Here is an 18,937-nt window from a genome sequence, read left to right as displayed (position 1 = left end):
TAGTAACAAAGTACATAAGGCTGAAAAAAGACATTTGTCCATCCAGTTCGGCCTGTTATCCTGCAAGTTGATCCAGAGGAAGGCAAAAAAAACCCCTGTGAGGTAGAAGCCAATTTTCTCCACTTTAGGGGAATAAAAAATTCCTTCCCGACTCCAATCAGGCAATCAGAATAACTCCCTGGATCAACGACCCCTCTCTAGTAGCTATAGCCTGTAATATTATTAAGCTCCAGAAATACGTCCAGGCCCCTCTTGAATTCCTTTATTGTACTCACCATCACCACCTCCTCAGGCAGAGAGTTCCAGAGTCTCACTGCTCTTACCGTAAAGAATCCATTTCTATGTTTGTGTACAAACCTTCTTTCCTCCAGACGCAGAGGATGTCCCCTTGTCACAGTCACAGTCCTGGGGATAAATAGCTGATGGGATAGATCTCTGTACTGACCCCTGACATATTTACACATATCAATTAGATCTCCTCTCAGTCGTCTTTTTTCTAAAGTGAATAACCCTAATTTTGATAATCTTTCAGGGTACTGTAGTTGCCCCATTCCAGTTATTACTTTAGATGCCCTCCTCTGGACCTTCTCCAGCTCTGCTATGTCTGCCTTGTTTACAGGAGCCCAGAACTGTACACAGTACTCCATGTGTGGTCTGACTAGCGATTTGTAAAGTGGTAGGACTATGTTCTTATCATGGGTATCTATGCCCCTTCTGATGCAATCCATTATCTTGTTGGCCTTGGCAGCAGCTGCCTGACACTGGTTTTTGCAGCTTAGTTTGCTGTTTATTAAAATTCCTAGATCCTTTTCCATGTCAGTGTTACCGTGTGTTTTACCATTTAGTATGTACGGGTGACTTGCATTTTTCCTTCCCATGTGCATAACTTTACATTTACCAGTGTTAAATCTCATCTGCCACTTATCTGCCCAAGCCTCCAATCTATCCAGATCCCTCTGTAGTAGTATACTGTCCTCATCAGTGTAAATTACTTTACACAGTTTAGTGTCATCTGCGAAAACTGATACTTTACTATGCAAGCCTTCTACAAGATCATTAATAAATATATTGAAGAGAATAGGGCCCAATACTGACCCCTGAGGTACCCCACTAGTGACAGTGACCCATTCTGAGTGTGTACAGTTAATAACCACCCTCTGTTTTCTATCACTGAGCCAGTTACTTACCCACATACAGATGTTTTATCCCAGTCCGAGCATTCTCATTTTATATACTAACCTTTTATGTGGTACAGTGTCAAATGCTTTGGAGAAGTCCAGATATACGACATCCATTGATTCGCCGCTGTCAAGACTAGAACTTACCTCCTCATAGAAACTGATTAAATTAGTCTGACCGATCCCTCACGAAGCCATGCTGATATGGCGTTATTTGCTTATTTCTGTAGAGATGCTCTAATATAGCATCTCTCAGAAAACCTTCAAACAGTTTACCCACAACAGATGTTAAACTTACCAGCCTATAGTTTCCAGGCTCTGTTTTTGGCCCCTTTTTGAATATTGGCACCACATATGCCATGCGCCAATCCTGTGGGACATTCCCTGTCAGTATAGAGTCTGTAAATATCAGAAATAAGGGTCTGGCTATGCCTATACTTAATTCCTTTAGGATACGGGGGTGTATGTCATCCGGTCCTGGCGATTTGTCTATTTTAATCTTTTTAAGTCGCTGATGTACTTCTTCCTGGGTCAGACAGCACACTTTTAATGGGGAATTTATTTTTGCATTCTGCATGTCATCTGACAATTTATTTTCCTAAGTGAATACATTGGAGAAAAAAATATTTAACAGCTTTGCTTTCTCCTCATCGCTCTCTGTGACTTCCCCCTCATTACTCTTTAAAGGGCTGACACCTTCAGATTTATACTTTTTAACATTTATATAATTGAAGAACATTTTAGGGTTAGTTTTACTCTCTTTGGCAACTATACTCTCGGTCTCTAGTTTGGCCGCTTTTATTTGTTTTTTACATGTTCTATTTTTTCCTTATAGTTTTTCAGTGCTTCCTTGCTCCCCTCCTGTTTCAGTGAATTATATGCTTTCTTTTTTTCATTTATTGCTTTCTTTACAGTTCTATTTATCCACATTGGTTTCTTTTTGTTTCTTAACCTTTTATTACCACAATGAGATTTTAGAATGTTTTTAAAGATATCCCATTTTGTGGCTGTATTTTTATTTTTGAGGACTTTGTCCCAGTTAGTTTGGCCTATGGCCTCTCTTAGTTGGCTAAATTTAGCTTTTTTGAAGTTTGGTATTTTTGTTCCTCCCTGTAGAAACGCTCTTTTGAATGATAATTGCAAGGTTATTACTTTATGGTCACTATTTCCCAGGTGTCCCCCAACCTGCACGTCTGTTGTTCTGTAGGGTCTATTGGTTAATACTATGTCCAGTATGGCCGTCCCTCTAGTCGGGTCCTGAACCAGTTGGGAGAGGTAATTGTCTTTGGTTATTGCCAAGAACCTGTTTCCCTTATGAGATATACAAGTTTCAGTTTCCCTGTCTATATCTGGGTAGTTGAAATCCCCCATAATAACCACCTCATTATGATTTGCCGCCTCGTCTATCTCGTTTAGTAGTAGATTTTCTGTGGACTCTGGTATATTAGGTGGTTTATAGTAAACTCCTATTAGAAATTTATTGTTGTTTTTAGCTCCATGTATCTCTACCCACAGTGACTCCACATGTTCTTGTCCCTCACTTATATCTTCGCGGAGTGTGGGCTTTAGACAGGACTTTACATAAAGGCAGACCCCTCCCCCTCTCCGGTTTTGACGATACTTTCTAAACAGACTGTAACCTTGTACATTAACCGCCTAGTTATAGCTATCATCCAGCCATGTCTCAGTTATTCCCACTATGTCATAGTCCTCCTCACTAGGGATGAGCGTACTCGAACTGTATAGTTCGGGTTCGTACCGAATTTTGGGGTGTCCGTGACACGGACCCGAACCCGGACATTTTCGTAAAAGTCCGGGTTCGGGTTCGGTGTTCGTCGCTTTCTTCGCGCTTTTGTGACGCTTTCTTGGCGCTTTTTGAAAGGCTGCAAAGCAGCCAATCAACAAGCGTCATACTACTTGCCCCAAGAGGCCATCACAGCCATGCCTACTATTGGCATGGCTGTGATTGGCCAGAGCACCATGTGACCCAGCCTCTATTTAAGCTGGAGTCACATAGCGCCGCCCGTCACTCTGCTCTGATTAGCGTAGGGAGAGGTTGCGGCTGCGACAGTAGGGCGAGATTAGGCAGATTAACTCCTCCAAAGGACTTGATTAACTGATCGATCTGCAGCTGTGGATCATTGAGCTGCTGATCCTCAATTGCTCACTGTTTTTAGGCTGCCCAGACCGTTTGTCAGTCACATTTTTCTGGGGTGATCGGCGGCCATTTTGTGTCTTGTGGTGCGCCAGCACAAGCTGCGACCAAGTGCATTTAACCCTCAATGGTGTGGTTGTTTTTTGGCTAAAGCCTACATCAGGGTGAAGCTGTCACACCAAGTGCATTTAACCAGCAATAGTCTGTTCATTTTTTGGCCATATACAAAATCAGGGGCAAGCTGCGCCTGTCACCAAGTGCATTTAACCCTCAATGGTGTGGTTGTTTTTTGGCTAAAGCCTACATCAGGGTGAAGCTGTCACACCAAGTGCATTTAACCAGCAATAGTCTGTTCATTTTTTGGCCATATACTAAATCAGGGGCAAGCTGCGCCTGTCACCAAGTGCATTTAACCCTCAATGGTGTGGTTGTTTTTTGGCTAAAGCCTACATCAGGGTGAAGCTGTCACACCAAGTGCATTTAACCAGCAATAGTCTGTTTATTTTTTGGCCATATCCCAGTCTAATTCTGTCACTAAATCCATACCGGTCACCCAGCGCCTAAATACTAGGCCTCAAATTTATATCCCGCTAAATCTGTCCTTAGTGCTGTAGCTGGGCGAGTTATTTAGTGTCCGTTCAAGCACATTTCTTGTTCTGGGTTGAAATACAATTCCCAATTTAGCAATTTCATAATTTAGTGGTTTCTGCTATATCAGAGCTATTTGAAATCTATCCCTAAAAGGGTATATAATATTCAAGGTGCACATTGGGTCATTCAGAATAACTTCACACACACCCGCTACTGTGTATTTCCAAGTCTAATTCTGGCACTAAACCCATACCTGTCACCCAGCGCCTAAATACTAGGCCTCAAATTTATATCCAGCTAAATCTGTCCCTAGTGCTGTAGCTGGGCGAGTTATTTAGTGTCCGTTCAAGCACATTTCTTGTTCTGGGTTGAAATACAATTCCCAATTTAGCAATTTCATAATTTAGTGGTTTCTGCTATATCAGAGCTATTTGAAATCTATCCCTAAAAGGGTATATAATATTCAAGGTGCACATTGGGTCATTCAGAATAACTTCACACACACCCGCTACTGTGTATTTCCAAGTCTAATTCTGGCACTAAACCCATACCTGTCACCCAGCGCCTAAATACTAGGCCTCAAATTTATATCCCGCTAAATCTGTCCTTAGTGCTGTAGCTGGGCGAGTTATTTAGTGTCCGTTCAAGCACATTTCTTGTTCTGGGTTGAAATACAATTCCCAATTTAGCAATTTCATAATTTAGTGGTTTCTGCTATATCAGAGCTATTTGAAATCTATCCCTAAAAGGGTATATAATATTCAAGGTGCACATTGGGTCATTCAGAATAACTTCACACACACCCGCTACTGTGTATTTCCAAGTCTAATTCTGGCACTAAACCCATACCTGTCACCCAGCGCCTAAATACTAGGCCTCAAATTTATATCCCGCTAAATCTGTCCTTAGTGCTGTAGCTGGGCGAGTTATTTAGTGTCCGTTCAAGCACATTTCTTGTTCTGGGTTGAAATACAATTCCCAATTTAGCAATTTCATAATTTAGTGGTTTCTGCTATATCAGAGCTATTTGAAATCTATCCCTAAAAGGGTATATAATATTCAAGGTGCACATTGGGTCATTCAGAATAACTTCACACACACCCGCTACTGTGTATTTCCAAGTCTAATTCTGGCACTAAACCCATACCTGTCACCCAGCGCCTAAATACTAGGCCTCAAATTTATATCCAGCTAAATCTGTCCCTAGTGCTGTATCTGGGCGAGTTATTTAGTGTCCGTTCAAGCACATTTCTTGTTCTGGGTTGAAATACAATTCCCAATTTAGCAATTTCATAATTTAGTGGTTTCTGCTATATCAGAGCTATTTGAAATCTATCCCTAAAAGGGTATATAATATTCAAGGTGCACATTGGGTCATTCAGAATAACTTCACACACACCCGCTACTGTGTATTTCCAAGTCTAATTCTGGCACTAAACCCATACCTGTCACCCAGCGCCTAAATACTAGGCCTCAAATTTATATCCCGCTAAATCTGTCCTTAGTGCTGTAGCTGGGCGAGTTATTTAGTGTCCGTTCAAGCACATTTCTTGTTCTGGGTTGAAATACAATTCCCAATTTAGCAATTTCATAATTTAGTGGTTTCTGCTATATCAGAGCTATTTGAAATCTATCCCTAAAAGGGTATATAATATTCAAGGTGCACATTGGGTCATTCAGAATAACTTCACACACACCCGCTACTGTGTATTTCCAAGTCTAATTCTGGCACTAAACCCATACCTGTCACCCAGCGCCTAAATACTAGGCCTCAAATTTATATCCCGCTAAATCTGTCCTTAGTGCTGTAGCTGGGCGAGTTATTTAGTGTCCGTTCAAGCACATTTCTTGTTCTGGGTTGAAATACAATTCCCAATTTAGCAATTTCATAATTTAGTGGTTTCTGCTATATCAGAGCTATTTGAAATCTATCCCTAAAAGGGTATATAATATTCAAGGTGCACATTGGGTCATTCAGAATAACTTCACACACACCCGCTACTGTGTATTTCCAAGTCTAATTCTGGCACTAAACCCATACCTGTCACCCAGCGCCTAAATACTAGGCCTCAAATTTATATCCCGCTAAATCTGTCCCTAGTGCTGTAGCTGGGCGAGTTATTTAGTGTCCGTTCAAGCACATTTCTTGTTCTGGGTTGAAATACAATTCCCAATTTAGCAATTTCATAATTTAGTGGTTTCTGCTATATCAGAGCTATTTGAAATCTATCCCTAAAAGGGTATATAATATTCAAGGTGCACATAGGGTCATTCAGAATAACTTCACACACCCGCTACTGTGCATTTCCAAATCTAATTCTATCACTAAACCCATACCTGTCACCCAGCGCCTAAATACTAGGCCTCAAATTTATATCCCGCTAAATCTCTCGTTACCGCTGTCCTGTTGTGGCTGGGAAAGTTATTTAGTGTCCGTCAAAGCACATTTTTTGTTCTGGGTTGAAATACAATTCCCAATTTAGCAATTTCATAATTTAGTCGTTTCTGCTATATCAGAGCTATTTGAAATCTATCCCTAAAAGGGTAGATCATATTGAAGGTGCACATAGGGTCATTCAGAATAACTTCACACACACGCTTCTGTGCATTTCCAAGTCTAATTCTGTCACTAAATCCATACCGGTCACCCAGCGCCTAAATACTAGGCCTCAAATTTATATCCCGCTGAATTTGAATACAATACATTGGGCCAAATAATATATTTGTTGTTGTGGTGAACCATAACAATGAGAAAAACATCTAGTAAGGGACGCGGACGTGGACATGGTCGTGGTGGTGTTAGTGGACCCTCTGGTGCTGGGAGAGGACGTGGCCGTTCTGCCACATCCACACGTCCTAGTGTACCAACTACCTCAGGTCCCAGTAGCCGCCAGAATTTACAGCGATATATGGTGGGGCCCAATGCCGTTCTAAGGATGGTAAGGCCTGAGCAGGTACAGGCATTAGTCAATTGGGTGGCCGACAGTGGATCCAGCACGTTCACATTATCTCCCACCCAGTCTTCTGCAGAAAGCGCACAGATGGCGCCTGAAAACCAACCCCATCAGTCTGTCACATCACCCCCATGCATACCAGGGAAACTGTCTCAGCCTCAAGTTATGCAGCAGTCTCTTATGCTGTTTGAAGACTCCGCTGGCAGGGTTTCCCAAGGGCATCCACCTAGCCCTTCCCCAGCGGTGAAAGACATAGAATGCACTGACGCACAACCACTTATGTTTCCTGATGATGAGGACATGGGAATACCACCTCAGCATGTCTCTGATGATGACGAAACACAGGTGCCAACTGCTGCGTCTTTCTGCAGTGTGCAGACTGAACAGGAGGTCAGGGATCAAGACTGGGTGGAAGACGATGCAGGGGACGATGAGGTCCTAGACCCCACATGGAATGAAGGTCGTGCCACTGACTTTCACAGTTCGGAGGAAGAGGCAGTGGTGAGACCGAGCCAACAGCGTAGCAAAAGAGGGAGCAGTGGGCAAAAGCAGAACACCCGCCGCCAAGAGACTCCGCCTGCTACTGACCGCCGCCATCTGGGACCGAGCACCCCAAAGGCAGCTTCAAGGAGTTCCCTGGCATGGCACTTCTTCAAACAATGTGCTGACGACAAGACCCGAGTGGTTTGCACGCTGTGCCATCAGAGCCTGAAGCGAGGCATTAACGTTCTGAACCTGAGCACAACCTGCATGACCAGGCACCTGCATGCAAAGCATGAACTGCAGTGGAGTAAACACCTTAAAACCAAGGAAGTCACTCAGGCTCCCCCTGCTACCTCTTCTGCTGCTGCCGCCTCGGCCTATTCTGCTGCTGCCGCCTCGGCCTCTTCCTCCGCCTCTGGAGGAACGTTGGCACCTGCCGCCCAGCAAACAGGGGATGTACCACCAACACCACCACCACCGTCACCAAGCGTCTCAACCATGTCACACGCCAGCGTTCAGCTCTCCATCTCACAAACATTTGATAGAAAGCGTAAATTCCCACCTAGCCACCCTCGATCCCTGGCCCTGAATGCCAGCATTTCTAAACTACTGGCCTATGAAATGCTGTCATTTAGGCTGGTGGACACAGACAGCTTCAAACAGCTCATGTCGCTTGCTGTCCCACAGTATGTTGTTCCCAGCCGGCACTACTTCTCCAAGAGAGCCGTGCCTTCCCTGCACAACCAAGTATCCGATAAAATCAAGTGTGCACTGCGCAACGCCATCTGTGGCAAGGTCCACCTAACCACAGATACGTGGACCAGTAAGCACGGCCAGGGACGCTATATCTCCCTAACTGCACACTGGGTAAATGTAGTGGCAGCTGGGCCCCAGGCGGAGAGCTGTTTGGCGCACGTCCTTCCGCCGCCAAGGATCGCAGGGCAACATTCTTTGCCTCCTGTTGCCACCTCCTCCTTCTCGGCTTCCTCCTCCTCTTCTTCCACCTGCTCATCCAGTCAGCCACACACCTTCACCACCAACTTCAGCACAGCCCGGGGTAAACGTCAGCAGGCCATTCTGAAACTCATATGTTTGGGGGACAGGCCCCACACCGCACAGGAGTTGTGGCGGGGTATAGAACAACAGACCGACGAGTGGTTGCTGCCGGTGAGCCTCAAGCCCGGCCTGGTGGTGTGTGATAATGGGCGAAATCTCGTTGCAGCTCTGGGACTAGCCAATTTGACGCACATCCCTTGCTTGGCGCATGTGCTGAATTTGGTGGTGCAGAAGTTCATTCACAACTACCCCGACATGTCAGAGCTGCTGCATAAAGTGCGGGCCGTCTGTTCGCGCTTCCGGCGTTCACATCCTGCTGCTGCTCGCCTGTCTGCGCTACAGCGTAACTTCGGCCTTCCCGCTCACCGCCTCATATGCGACGTGCCCACCAGGTGGAACTCCACCTTGCACATGCTGGACAGACTGTGCGAGCAGCAGCAGGCCATAGTGGAGTTTCAGCTGCAGCACGCACGGGTCAGTCGCACTACAGAACAGCACCACTTCACCACCAATGACTGGGCCTCCATGCGAGACCTGTGTGCCCTGTTGCGCTGTTTCGAGTACTCCACCAACATGGCCAGTGGCGATGACACCGTTATCAGCGTTACAATACCACTTCTATGTCTCCTTGAGAAAACACTTAGGGCGATGATGGAAGAGGAGGTGGCCCAGGAGGAGGAGGAGGAGGAAGAGGGGTCATTTTTAGCACTTTCAGGCCAGTCTCTTCGAAGTGACTCAGAGGGAGGTTTTTGGCAACAGCAGAGGCCAGGTACAAATGTGGCCAGCCAGGGCCCACTACTGGAGGACGAGGAGGACGAGGATGAGGAGGAGGTGGAGGAGGATGAGGATGAAGCATGGTCACAGCGGGGTGGCACCCAACGCAGCTCGGGTCCATCACTGGTGCGTGGCTGGGGGGAAAGGCAGGACGATGACGATACGCCTCCCACAGAGGACAGCTTGTCCTTACCCCTGGGCAGCCTGGCACACATGAGCGACTACATGCTGCAGTGCCTGCGCAACGACAGCAGAGTTGCCCACATTTTAACCTGTGCGGACTACTGGGTTGCCACCCTGCTGGATCCACGCTACAAAGACAATGTGCCCACCTTACTTCCTGCACTGGAGCGTGATAGGAAGATGCGCGAGTACAAGCGCACGTTGGTAGACGCGCTACTGAGAGCATTCCCAAATGTCACAGGGGAACAAGTGGAAGCCCAAGGCCAAGGCAGAGGAGGAGCAAGAGGTCGCCAAGGCAGCTGTGTCACGGCCAGCTCCTCTGAGGGCAGGGTTAGCATGGCAGAGATGTGGAAAACTTTTGTCAACACGCCACAGCTAACTGCACCACCACCTGATACGCAACGTGTTAGCAGGAGGCAACATTTCACTAACATGGTGGAACAGTACGTGTGCACACCCCTCCACGTACTGACTGATGGTTCGGCCCCATTCAACTTCTGGGTCTCTAAATTGTCCACGTGGCCAGAGCTAGCCTTTTATGCCTTGGAGGTGCTGGCCTGCCCGGCAGCCAGCGTTTTGTCTGAACGTGTATTCAGCACGGCAGGGGGCGTCATTACAGACAAACGCAGCCGCCTGTCTACAGCCAATGTGGACAAGCTGACGTTCATAAAAATGAACCAGGCATGGATCCCACAGGACCTGTCCGTCCCTTGTCCAGATTAGACATTAACTACCTCCCCATAACCATATATTATTGGACTCCAGGGCACTTCCTCATTCAATCCTATTTTTATTTTCATTTTACCATTATATTGCGAGGCTACCCAAAGTTGAATGAACCTCTCCTCTGCCTGTGTGCTAGGCCTAAATATATGCCAATGGACTGTTGCAGACTGGTGGCTGACGTGAAGCCTCATTCTCTGCTATGACATGCAGACTGATTCTCTGCTGACATGAAGACAGATTCTCTGTTACGGGACCTCCCTCCTCTGCCTGGGTGCTGGGCCTAAATATATGCCAATGGACTGTTGCAGTGGTGGCTGACATGAAGCCTGATTCTCTGCTATGACATGCAGACTAATTCTCTGCTGACATGAAGCCAGATTTTCTGTTACGGGACCTCTCTCCTCTGCCTGGGTGCTGGGCCTAAATTTATGACAATGGACTGTTGCAGTGGTGGCTGACGTGAAGCCTGATTCTCTGCTATGACATGCAGACTGATTCTCTGCTGACATGAAGCCAGATTGTCTGTTACGGGACCTCTCTGCTCTGCCTGTGTGCTAGGCCTAAATATATGCCAATGGACTGTTGCAGTGGTGGCTGACGTGAAGCCTCATTCTCTGCTATGACATGCAGACTGATTCTCTGCTGACATGAAGCCAGATTGTCTGTTACGGGACCTCTCTGCTCTGCCTGTGTGCTAGGCCTAAATATATGCCAATGGACTGTTGCAGTGGTGGCTGACGTGAAGCCTGATTCTCTGCTATGACATGCAGACTGATTCTCTGCTGACATGAAGCCAGATTGTCTGTTACGGGACCTCTCTGCTCTGCCTGTGTGCTAGGCCTAAATATATGCCAATGGACTGTTGCAGTGGTGGGTGACGTGAAGCCTCATTCTCTGCTATGACATGCAGACTGATTCTCTGCTGACATGAAGACAGATTCTCTGTTACGGGACCTCCCTCCTCTGCCTGGGTGCTGGGCCTAAATATATGCCAATGGACTGTTGCAGTGGTGGCTGACATGAAGCCTGATTCTCTGCTATGACATGCAGACTAATTCTCTGCTGACATGAAGCCAGATTGTCTGTTACGGGACCTCTCTCCTCTGCCTGGGTGCTGGGCCTAAATTTATGACAATGGACTGTTGCAGTGGTGGCTGACGTGAAGCCTGATTCTCTGCTATGACATGCAGACTGATTCTCTGCTGACATGAAGCCAGATTGTCTGTTACGGGACCTCTCTGCTCTGCCTGTGTGCTAGGCCTAAATATATGCCAATGGACTGTTGCAGTGGTGGCTGACGTGAAGCCTCATTCTCTGCTATGACATGCAGACTGATTCTCTGCTGACATGAAGCCAGATTGTCTGTTACGGGACCTCTCTGCTCTGCCTGTGTGCTAGGCCTAAATATATGCCAATGGACTGTTGCAGTGGTGGGTGACGTGAAGCCTCATTCTCTGCTATGACATGCAGACTGATTCTCTGCTGACATGAAGCCAGATTCTCTGTTACGGGACCTCTCTCCTCTGCCTGTGTGTGTGCTGGGCCTAAATATATGCCAATGGACTGTTGCAGTGGTGGCTGACGTGAAGCCTGATTCTCTGCTATGACATGCAGACTGATTCTCTGCTGACATGAAGCCAGATTGTCTGTTACGGGACCTCTCTCCTCTGCCTGTGTGTGTGCTGGGCCTAAATATATGCCAATGGACTGTTGCAGTGGTGGCTGACGTGAAGCCTCATTCTCTGCTATGACATGCAGACTAATTCTCTGCTGACATGAAGACAGATTCTCTGTTACGGGACCTCTCTCCTCTGCCTGGGTGCCGGGGCCTAAATATCTGAGAATGGACTGTTCCAGTGGTGGGTGACGGGAAGCCAGATTCTCTGCTATGGAACCTCTCTCCAATTGATTTTGGTTAATTTTTATTTATTTAATTTTTATTTTAATTCATTTCCCTATCCACATTTGTTTGCAGGGGATTTACCTACATGTTGCTGCCTTTTGCAGCCCTCTAGCTCTTTCCTGGGCTGTTTTACAGCCTTTTTAGTGCCGAAAAGTTCGGGTCCCCATTGACTTCAATGGGGTTCGGGTTCGGGACGAAGTTCGGATCGGGTTCGGATCCCGAACCCGAACATTTCCGGGATGTTCGGCCGAACTTCTCGAACCCGAACATCCAGGTGTTCGCTCAACTCTATTCCTCACACATCACTAATTCCAGTTCACCAGTTTTATTAGTCAGGCTTCTGGCATTAGTATACATACATTTGAGAGGTTTATGTATATTTTTTACCCTACACCTTTCCTTCTGAACTGTTCTAGTCCCTCCTTCCATTCCTCCCCCAGTCCCACTACCTTGCCCCCGGTCTCTATCTGCACTATCTTCCCCTCCTATAACGTAATTACCTTCCCCCCAGTCCCTAGTTTAAACACTCCTTTAACCTTCTAGCCATCTTTCTCCCCAGCACAGCTGCCCCTTCCCCATTGAGATGCAGTCCATCCCTACGATAGAGCCTGTAGCCGATAGAAAAATCGGCCCAGTTCTCCAGGAACCCAAACCCCTCCTTCCTACACCAGTTCTTGAGCCACTTGTTAATATCCATGCGTCGGGAGGGGGACAGGCAGGATTTTTACCAATTGAGGATGAAACCCAGACGAGAGAGGAGATCCATCGTCCACTGTAGGTATTTCAGGAGGACCGAGGAGGATGTCATCCAAATAGACTATCAGTCGTACTCCTCGACTGCGCAACCAGCTATGGCAGGGCGTATCAATTTGTTGAAGCACAAATTGTTGAAGCCAAGCGAGCCAGCATCGCCGAATGCCCATGTGATTGACATAGCGCATGGGCACGCCCATGTGATTGACATAGCGAACTGCTGAGATGTCCATGCGCAGTCTGATGCACGTACTGGCGGTCTCGTTCATGAAGCTCCGGATCATGAAGGAGCCAGCCAGGAGTTTCAGGGCATTGATGTGGAGACGGGATTCGTCCTCCGACCAACGTACCCCGGTAGTTACCCCATTGCAGTGGGTCCCCCAACCGTGGAGACTTGCGTCTGAATCCACCAAAAGCTCCGGTTGGGAACCAAAGATGGCCTTGCCATTCCAAACGGATAGATTGTGGATCCACCAGGTCAGTTTGTCTCGGGTTTCTGAATCCAGGGAGACCATGTCTGCATATGATGCCCCATTGCGAAGATGTGCGATTTTCAGACGTTGGAGGGCACAGTAATGAAGAGGGGCTGGAAACACCGCCTGGATCGAGGAGGACAGTAGGCCGATGATTCATGCCAGGTGACGCAGCGACAGCTGTGGGCGCGTTAAGGTGTGGCGTAGCTCCTTGTGGATGAAGCGTATCTTGGCAAGGGGAAGGCTGAGAGATTCCGCTTTTGAGTCCACCGTGAATCCGAGGAACTCCATTCGTCGGGAGGGGGACAGGCAGGATTTTTACCAATTGAGGATGAAACCCAGACGAGAGAGGAGATCCATCGTCCACTGTAGGTATTTCAGGAGGACCGAGGAGGATGTCATCCAAATAGACTATCAGTCGTACTCCTCGACTGCGCAACCAGCTATGGCAGGGCGTATCAATTTGTTGAAGCACCACGGAGTGGACGAGAGTCCAAAAGGGAGGCATGTGAAGCGCCAAGTGTTGTCCTTCCATAGAAAGCGTAGTAAGTCCCTGGAAGCTTCGGCCACTGGGACCGTCAAGTATGCGTCCTTGAGGTCCAATTTTGCCATCCAGTCTCCATGAAGGAGTAAATCCCGCAGGAGATAAATGCCCTCCATCTTGAAGTAGTGGTAGCGCACCAGAGCGTTCAGGGCCCGGAGGTTGATAACTGGGTGCATCTGCCCGCCTTTCTTTTCTACAAGGTAGATGTTGCTCAGAACCCCAGTGGGGGACGTTGGGACCCGCTCTACCGCCCCTTCGTGTGGAGGGCCGATAGCTCCTCATCTATTAAGGTGTGGTCTGTCCCTGACAGTACAATAGGGTAAGGGGGAGGTATATGGTACAGGGTGTCGACCAACTCTATGTAAAACCCCTTCACTGTGGACAGAACCCAGAAATCTGGGGTGAGGTCCAACCAGGCTTGGAAAAAATGATGGAGTCTGCCCCCTACACAGATATTGGAAAAAACATGGGGAAGATGTAATCTTACCTTAAGGGCGTCTGGAACCGGGGTTCCCTCTGAAGCCTCTGGAGTGCCATGGTCTTCCATGAGAGGGGAAGAAAGGGGACTGTTGTCTCGCCTCCTGGTAGGGTGGTCCTTGGTTGTAGGAGCCTCGACCCGATCCTCGGGTTTGGTAATTAGACCGGCCGGACAGACGGCCCCTGACACTGCCAGCCCTGGTAGAGACCCGTCCCTGAAATACCCTCTTCATAGAGGATTGAGCCTTGTCCAAGGCTGTAAAAGCACCTTCAAAGCGCCCCAGCTCTTTTATAAAGGATTCCCCAAACAATAGGCCTTGGGCGTCTTTGCCCGCCTCAATGAGAGCGAGGTTAGCCAGTTTGGGCTTGATTTTAAAGAGAATGGCTTTTCGCCGCTCTATAGACAGGGATGTGTTCACACTACCTGCTATGCAGATCACCCTTTAAACCCAGCCACGGAGTTCTTCTGGGTTTACCTGCCTGTTTTTGGCTCTGGCAAGTTCGGCCAGGTCAAACAATTTGGCCAAAGGACCAAAAATGTCGAGGAGTTTGTCCTGGCATGAATTTAGCGAATTTACCCTTGCAGGGATTCCATCCCATCTTGGAAAGCAACTGGGTCATTTTGGGATCCACAATGGGGGTCTCACAGACTTTACTGGGACCAGGGGTCTAGGACATTCTGATCTGAGTTTGTTGCGCGCTGCCTTGCTAAGGGGGCGCTGTTCCCAGTTCTCAAGGTATTTAGTATTCTGCTGTTACCCAGATGGATCCCTGAGGGTGGAACCCGCAGTAGCGGGGCATCACCGCTAGAGCCGCTCATTACCAAACCTGATAGAGCAGGGGCAAAGTGGTCAGTGTCCTGTCCGCCATTCTCATCATTGGAGTCACGTACAGTCTCAGCATCAGCCTCCTCACCAGACCCGATTTCTGAGTCGGAGTCACTCTCTAGCTGTGCTCTAGCACATTTCCACTGCCGTGCCCGTTCTGCCTGGCGCGTAAAGGCTCCCTTGCGTGACATAGGCACGTTGTCATGGGTGGCAATAGTCGCACCCGTTGTATTGTTTCTGGAGGCAGTAGGGCTTAAGTGCCCAGATTTGGCCGTAGTTTTACTTGGGATATCCCCTGTAGGGTTTAGCCCAGAACACGGAGAGTGCATTGGCGTGGCCGAGCCCTTTGCGGGCAAAGGGCGTGAGGGCGTGCCAGTAAGGCCTAAGAAATAGTCTGGGAAAGGGCGGAGGACATGGATCCCATGGCGGCCATAATGGTGTCCGAGACAGAGCACTGTAGTGCTAGGGATTGGGCATCATCAGGTATAGACATAGGGTCACCTGCATGGGAAGGTGGACCCGAGATGGCTGGAGGGTTATCCAACACATGGGGTAAGTCCATTTCCCCAGGGGACTAGGGGTTGCAGGCACGTTGGATTTGGGCATAATAAAATTGCTGTGAGATATATCCCTGCTGCAGGGATTAGAGAGCTAAAACTAGAAGACAGGGATAGCCCAGGCTAGCAGGAGTTAATCACCCCAGACTAGCTACTTATTAAAGGGTAAAGTTAGGGAGCTCACCAGGGCCCAGACCGATAGAAAGGAAGTGGACACAAGGAATAGCAAGAGAGTGAAGACAGGAATCTCGTGAGATTTGCGGCAACATTCTAAAATATGAAAATAACTAGACAAAGCAATAAAAGGAACAGAAGAATATGCCAGCCGTATGGATAAAATAGTCGAACGCAGTACGGCGAACAAAGCTGTAGGTCAGTGAAGCTGACGAAAAGAAAAAGTATTGTGAAGAATCTGGAGAAAAACAGGCGCAAGGGCGCCAAAAGACAGGAGAAATAAAGTAACAGTCAGCCTTAGAAGATAAGGCAAACGGAGAAAAGATAAGAGATACAGATAATAATACCCAAGGGGGTCTGGGACCCTGGAGTCAAGAATAACATAAATATATGGAAAATAAATTAGTCCTGGTAGCAGCAAAAAAAGAGGGATTGTATGGGGAGGTGCCGACTATTATACTGGGGCTTGGTATGGGACTGGTCTATCACCTTGGTTACCATTTTCCTACTGTTTGTATTCTTTGCTGCTATTGGTGGACAGTAAAGAAAGGGTTAAGCAATATAAGCCTCCGCGTCTTGACATAAAATCAGAAATAAACAAAGGTATAACTTTAGTGGTTACAACAGAAAGCGAGACAGTTGTCTATGCAATAATCACTGCAATCAAGAATCTGTCTCGCTTGCCAATCGATGGTAGGATTAGGTTTGCTTAACCATGGTAAACCTAGCACCAAGGGAGCAGGCAGACCCTCCAGCACAAAACACATAATAGATTCTTGATGAAAATCACCCACCATTAAACGAATGTCCTGTACCAATTGTGATAAACATTTTTGTGTGAGAGGAGTGGAATCAATTGCAAACACTGAAATATTTTTATCCAATGCACTTGTTGTCAACCCATGCATACGAACGAACTGACCATCAACTAGGTTAACCCCTGCCCCATTGTTAATAAATACTTCAATACCCACAGTTTTGGAGTTTAGTGCCACCTGACAAAAAGAAGGCATATGACAAAAAGAAAGCATATAAAACACTAAAACAGGAAGGTAGCACGGAAGCACTGAAAAACTATAAGGAAAAAAATAGAACATGTAAAAAACAAATAAAAGCGGCCAAACTAGAGACCGAAAGATTAATTGCCAAAGAGAGTAAAACTAACCCTAAAACTTCAATTATATAAATGTTAAAAAGTATAAATCTCAAGGTGTCGGCCCTCTACAGAGTAATGAGGGGGGAGTCGCAGAGAGCGACGAGGAGAAAGCAAAGCTGTTAAATATTTTTTTCTCCAATGTATTCACTGAGGAAAATAAACTGTCAGATGACATGCCGAATGTTGAAATAAATTCCCCATTAAAAGTGTCCTGTCCGACCCAGGAAGAAGTGCAACAGCGACTTAAAAAGATTAAAATAGACAAATCGCCAGGACCGGATGGCATATACCCCCGTATCCTAAGGGAATTATATAATGTCATAGCCAGACCCTTATTTCTGATATTTGCAGATTCTATATTGACAGGGAATGTCCCACAGGATTGGCGCATGGCAAATGTGGTGCCAATATTCAAAAAGGGTCCAAAAACAGAGCCTGGAAACTATAGGCCGGTAAGTTTAACATCTGTTGTGGGTAAACTGTTTGAAGGTTTTCTGAGAGATGCTATGTTAGAGCATCTTAACGAAAATAAGCAAATAACGCCATATCAGCATGGCTTCGTGAGGGATCGATCATGTCAAACAAATTTAATCAGTTTCTTTGAGGAGGTAAGTTCTAGACTTGATAGCGGCAAATCAATGGGTGTCGTGTATCTGGACTTCTCCAAAGCATTTGACACTGTATCACATAAAAGGTTAGTATATAAAATGAGAATGCTCGGACTGGGAGAAAACGTCTGTAAGTGGGTAAGTAACTGGCTCAATGATAGAAAACAGAGGGTGGTTATTAACGGTACATACTCAGATTGAGTCACTGTCACTAGTGGGGTACCTCAGGGGTCAGTATTGGGCCCTATTCTCTTCAATATATTTATTAATGATCTTGTAGAAGGCTTGCATAGTAAAATATCAATTTTCGCAGATGACACTAAACTGTGTAAAGTAATTACCACTGAAGAGGACAGTATACTACTACAGAGCGATCTGGATAGATTGGAGGCTTGGGCAGATAAGTGGCAGATGAGGTTTAACACTGACAAATGTAAGGTTATGCACATGGGAAGAAATAATGCAAGTCACCCGTACTTATTAAATGGTAAAACACTCGGTTACACTGACATGGAAAAGGACCTAGGAATTTTAATAAACAGCAAACTAAGCTGCAAAAAACAGTGTCAGGCAGCTGCTGCCAAGGCCAATAAGATAATGGGTTGCATCAAAAGGGGCATAGATGCCCGTGATGAGAACATAGTCCTACCACTTTACAAATCATTAGTCAGACCACACATGGAGTACTGTGTACAGTTCTGGGCTCCAGTGAACAAAGCAGACATAGCAGAGCTGGAGAGGGTCCAGAGGAGGGCAACTAAAGTAATAACTGGAATGGGGCAACTACAGTACCCTGAAAGATTATCAAAATTAGGGTTATTTACTTTAGAAAAAAGACGACTTAATATGTATAAATATATCAGGGGTCATTACAGAGATCTATCCCATCATCTATTCATTCCCAGGACTGTAACTGTGACGAGGGGACATCCTCTGCGTCTGGAGGAAAGAAGGTTTGTACACAAACATAGAAGAGGATTCTTTACGGTAAGAGCAGTGAGACTATGGAGCTCTCTGCCTGAGGAGGTGGTGATGGTGAGTACAATAAAGGAATTCAAGAGGGGCCTGGATGTATTTCTGGAGCATAATAATATTACAGGCTATAGCTACTAGAGAGGGTTTGGTTGATCCAGGGATTTATTCTGATTGCCTGATTGGAGTCGGGAAGGAATTTTTATTCCCCTAAAGTGAGGAAAATTGGCTTCTACCTCACAGGATTTTTTTGCCTTCCTCTGGATCAACTTGCAGGATAACAGGCCGAACTGGATGGACAAAAGTCTTTTTTCGGCCTTATGTACTATGTTACCTTGGCAGGCAGGAGAAATTGGGTACTACCGGCAAAAGACAAAGTAATTTCTCAGACTG

This window comes from Bufo gargarizans, chromosome 1 (genome assembly GCF_014858855.1).
Source record: "Bufo gargarizans isolate SCDJY-AF-19 chromosome 1, ASM1485885v1, whole genome shotgun sequence".
NCBI classification, from domain to species: Eukaryota; Metazoa; Chordata; class Amphibia; order Anura; family Bufonidae; genus Bufo; species Bufo gargarizans.
This window is presented reverse-complemented; position numbering follows the sequence as displayed.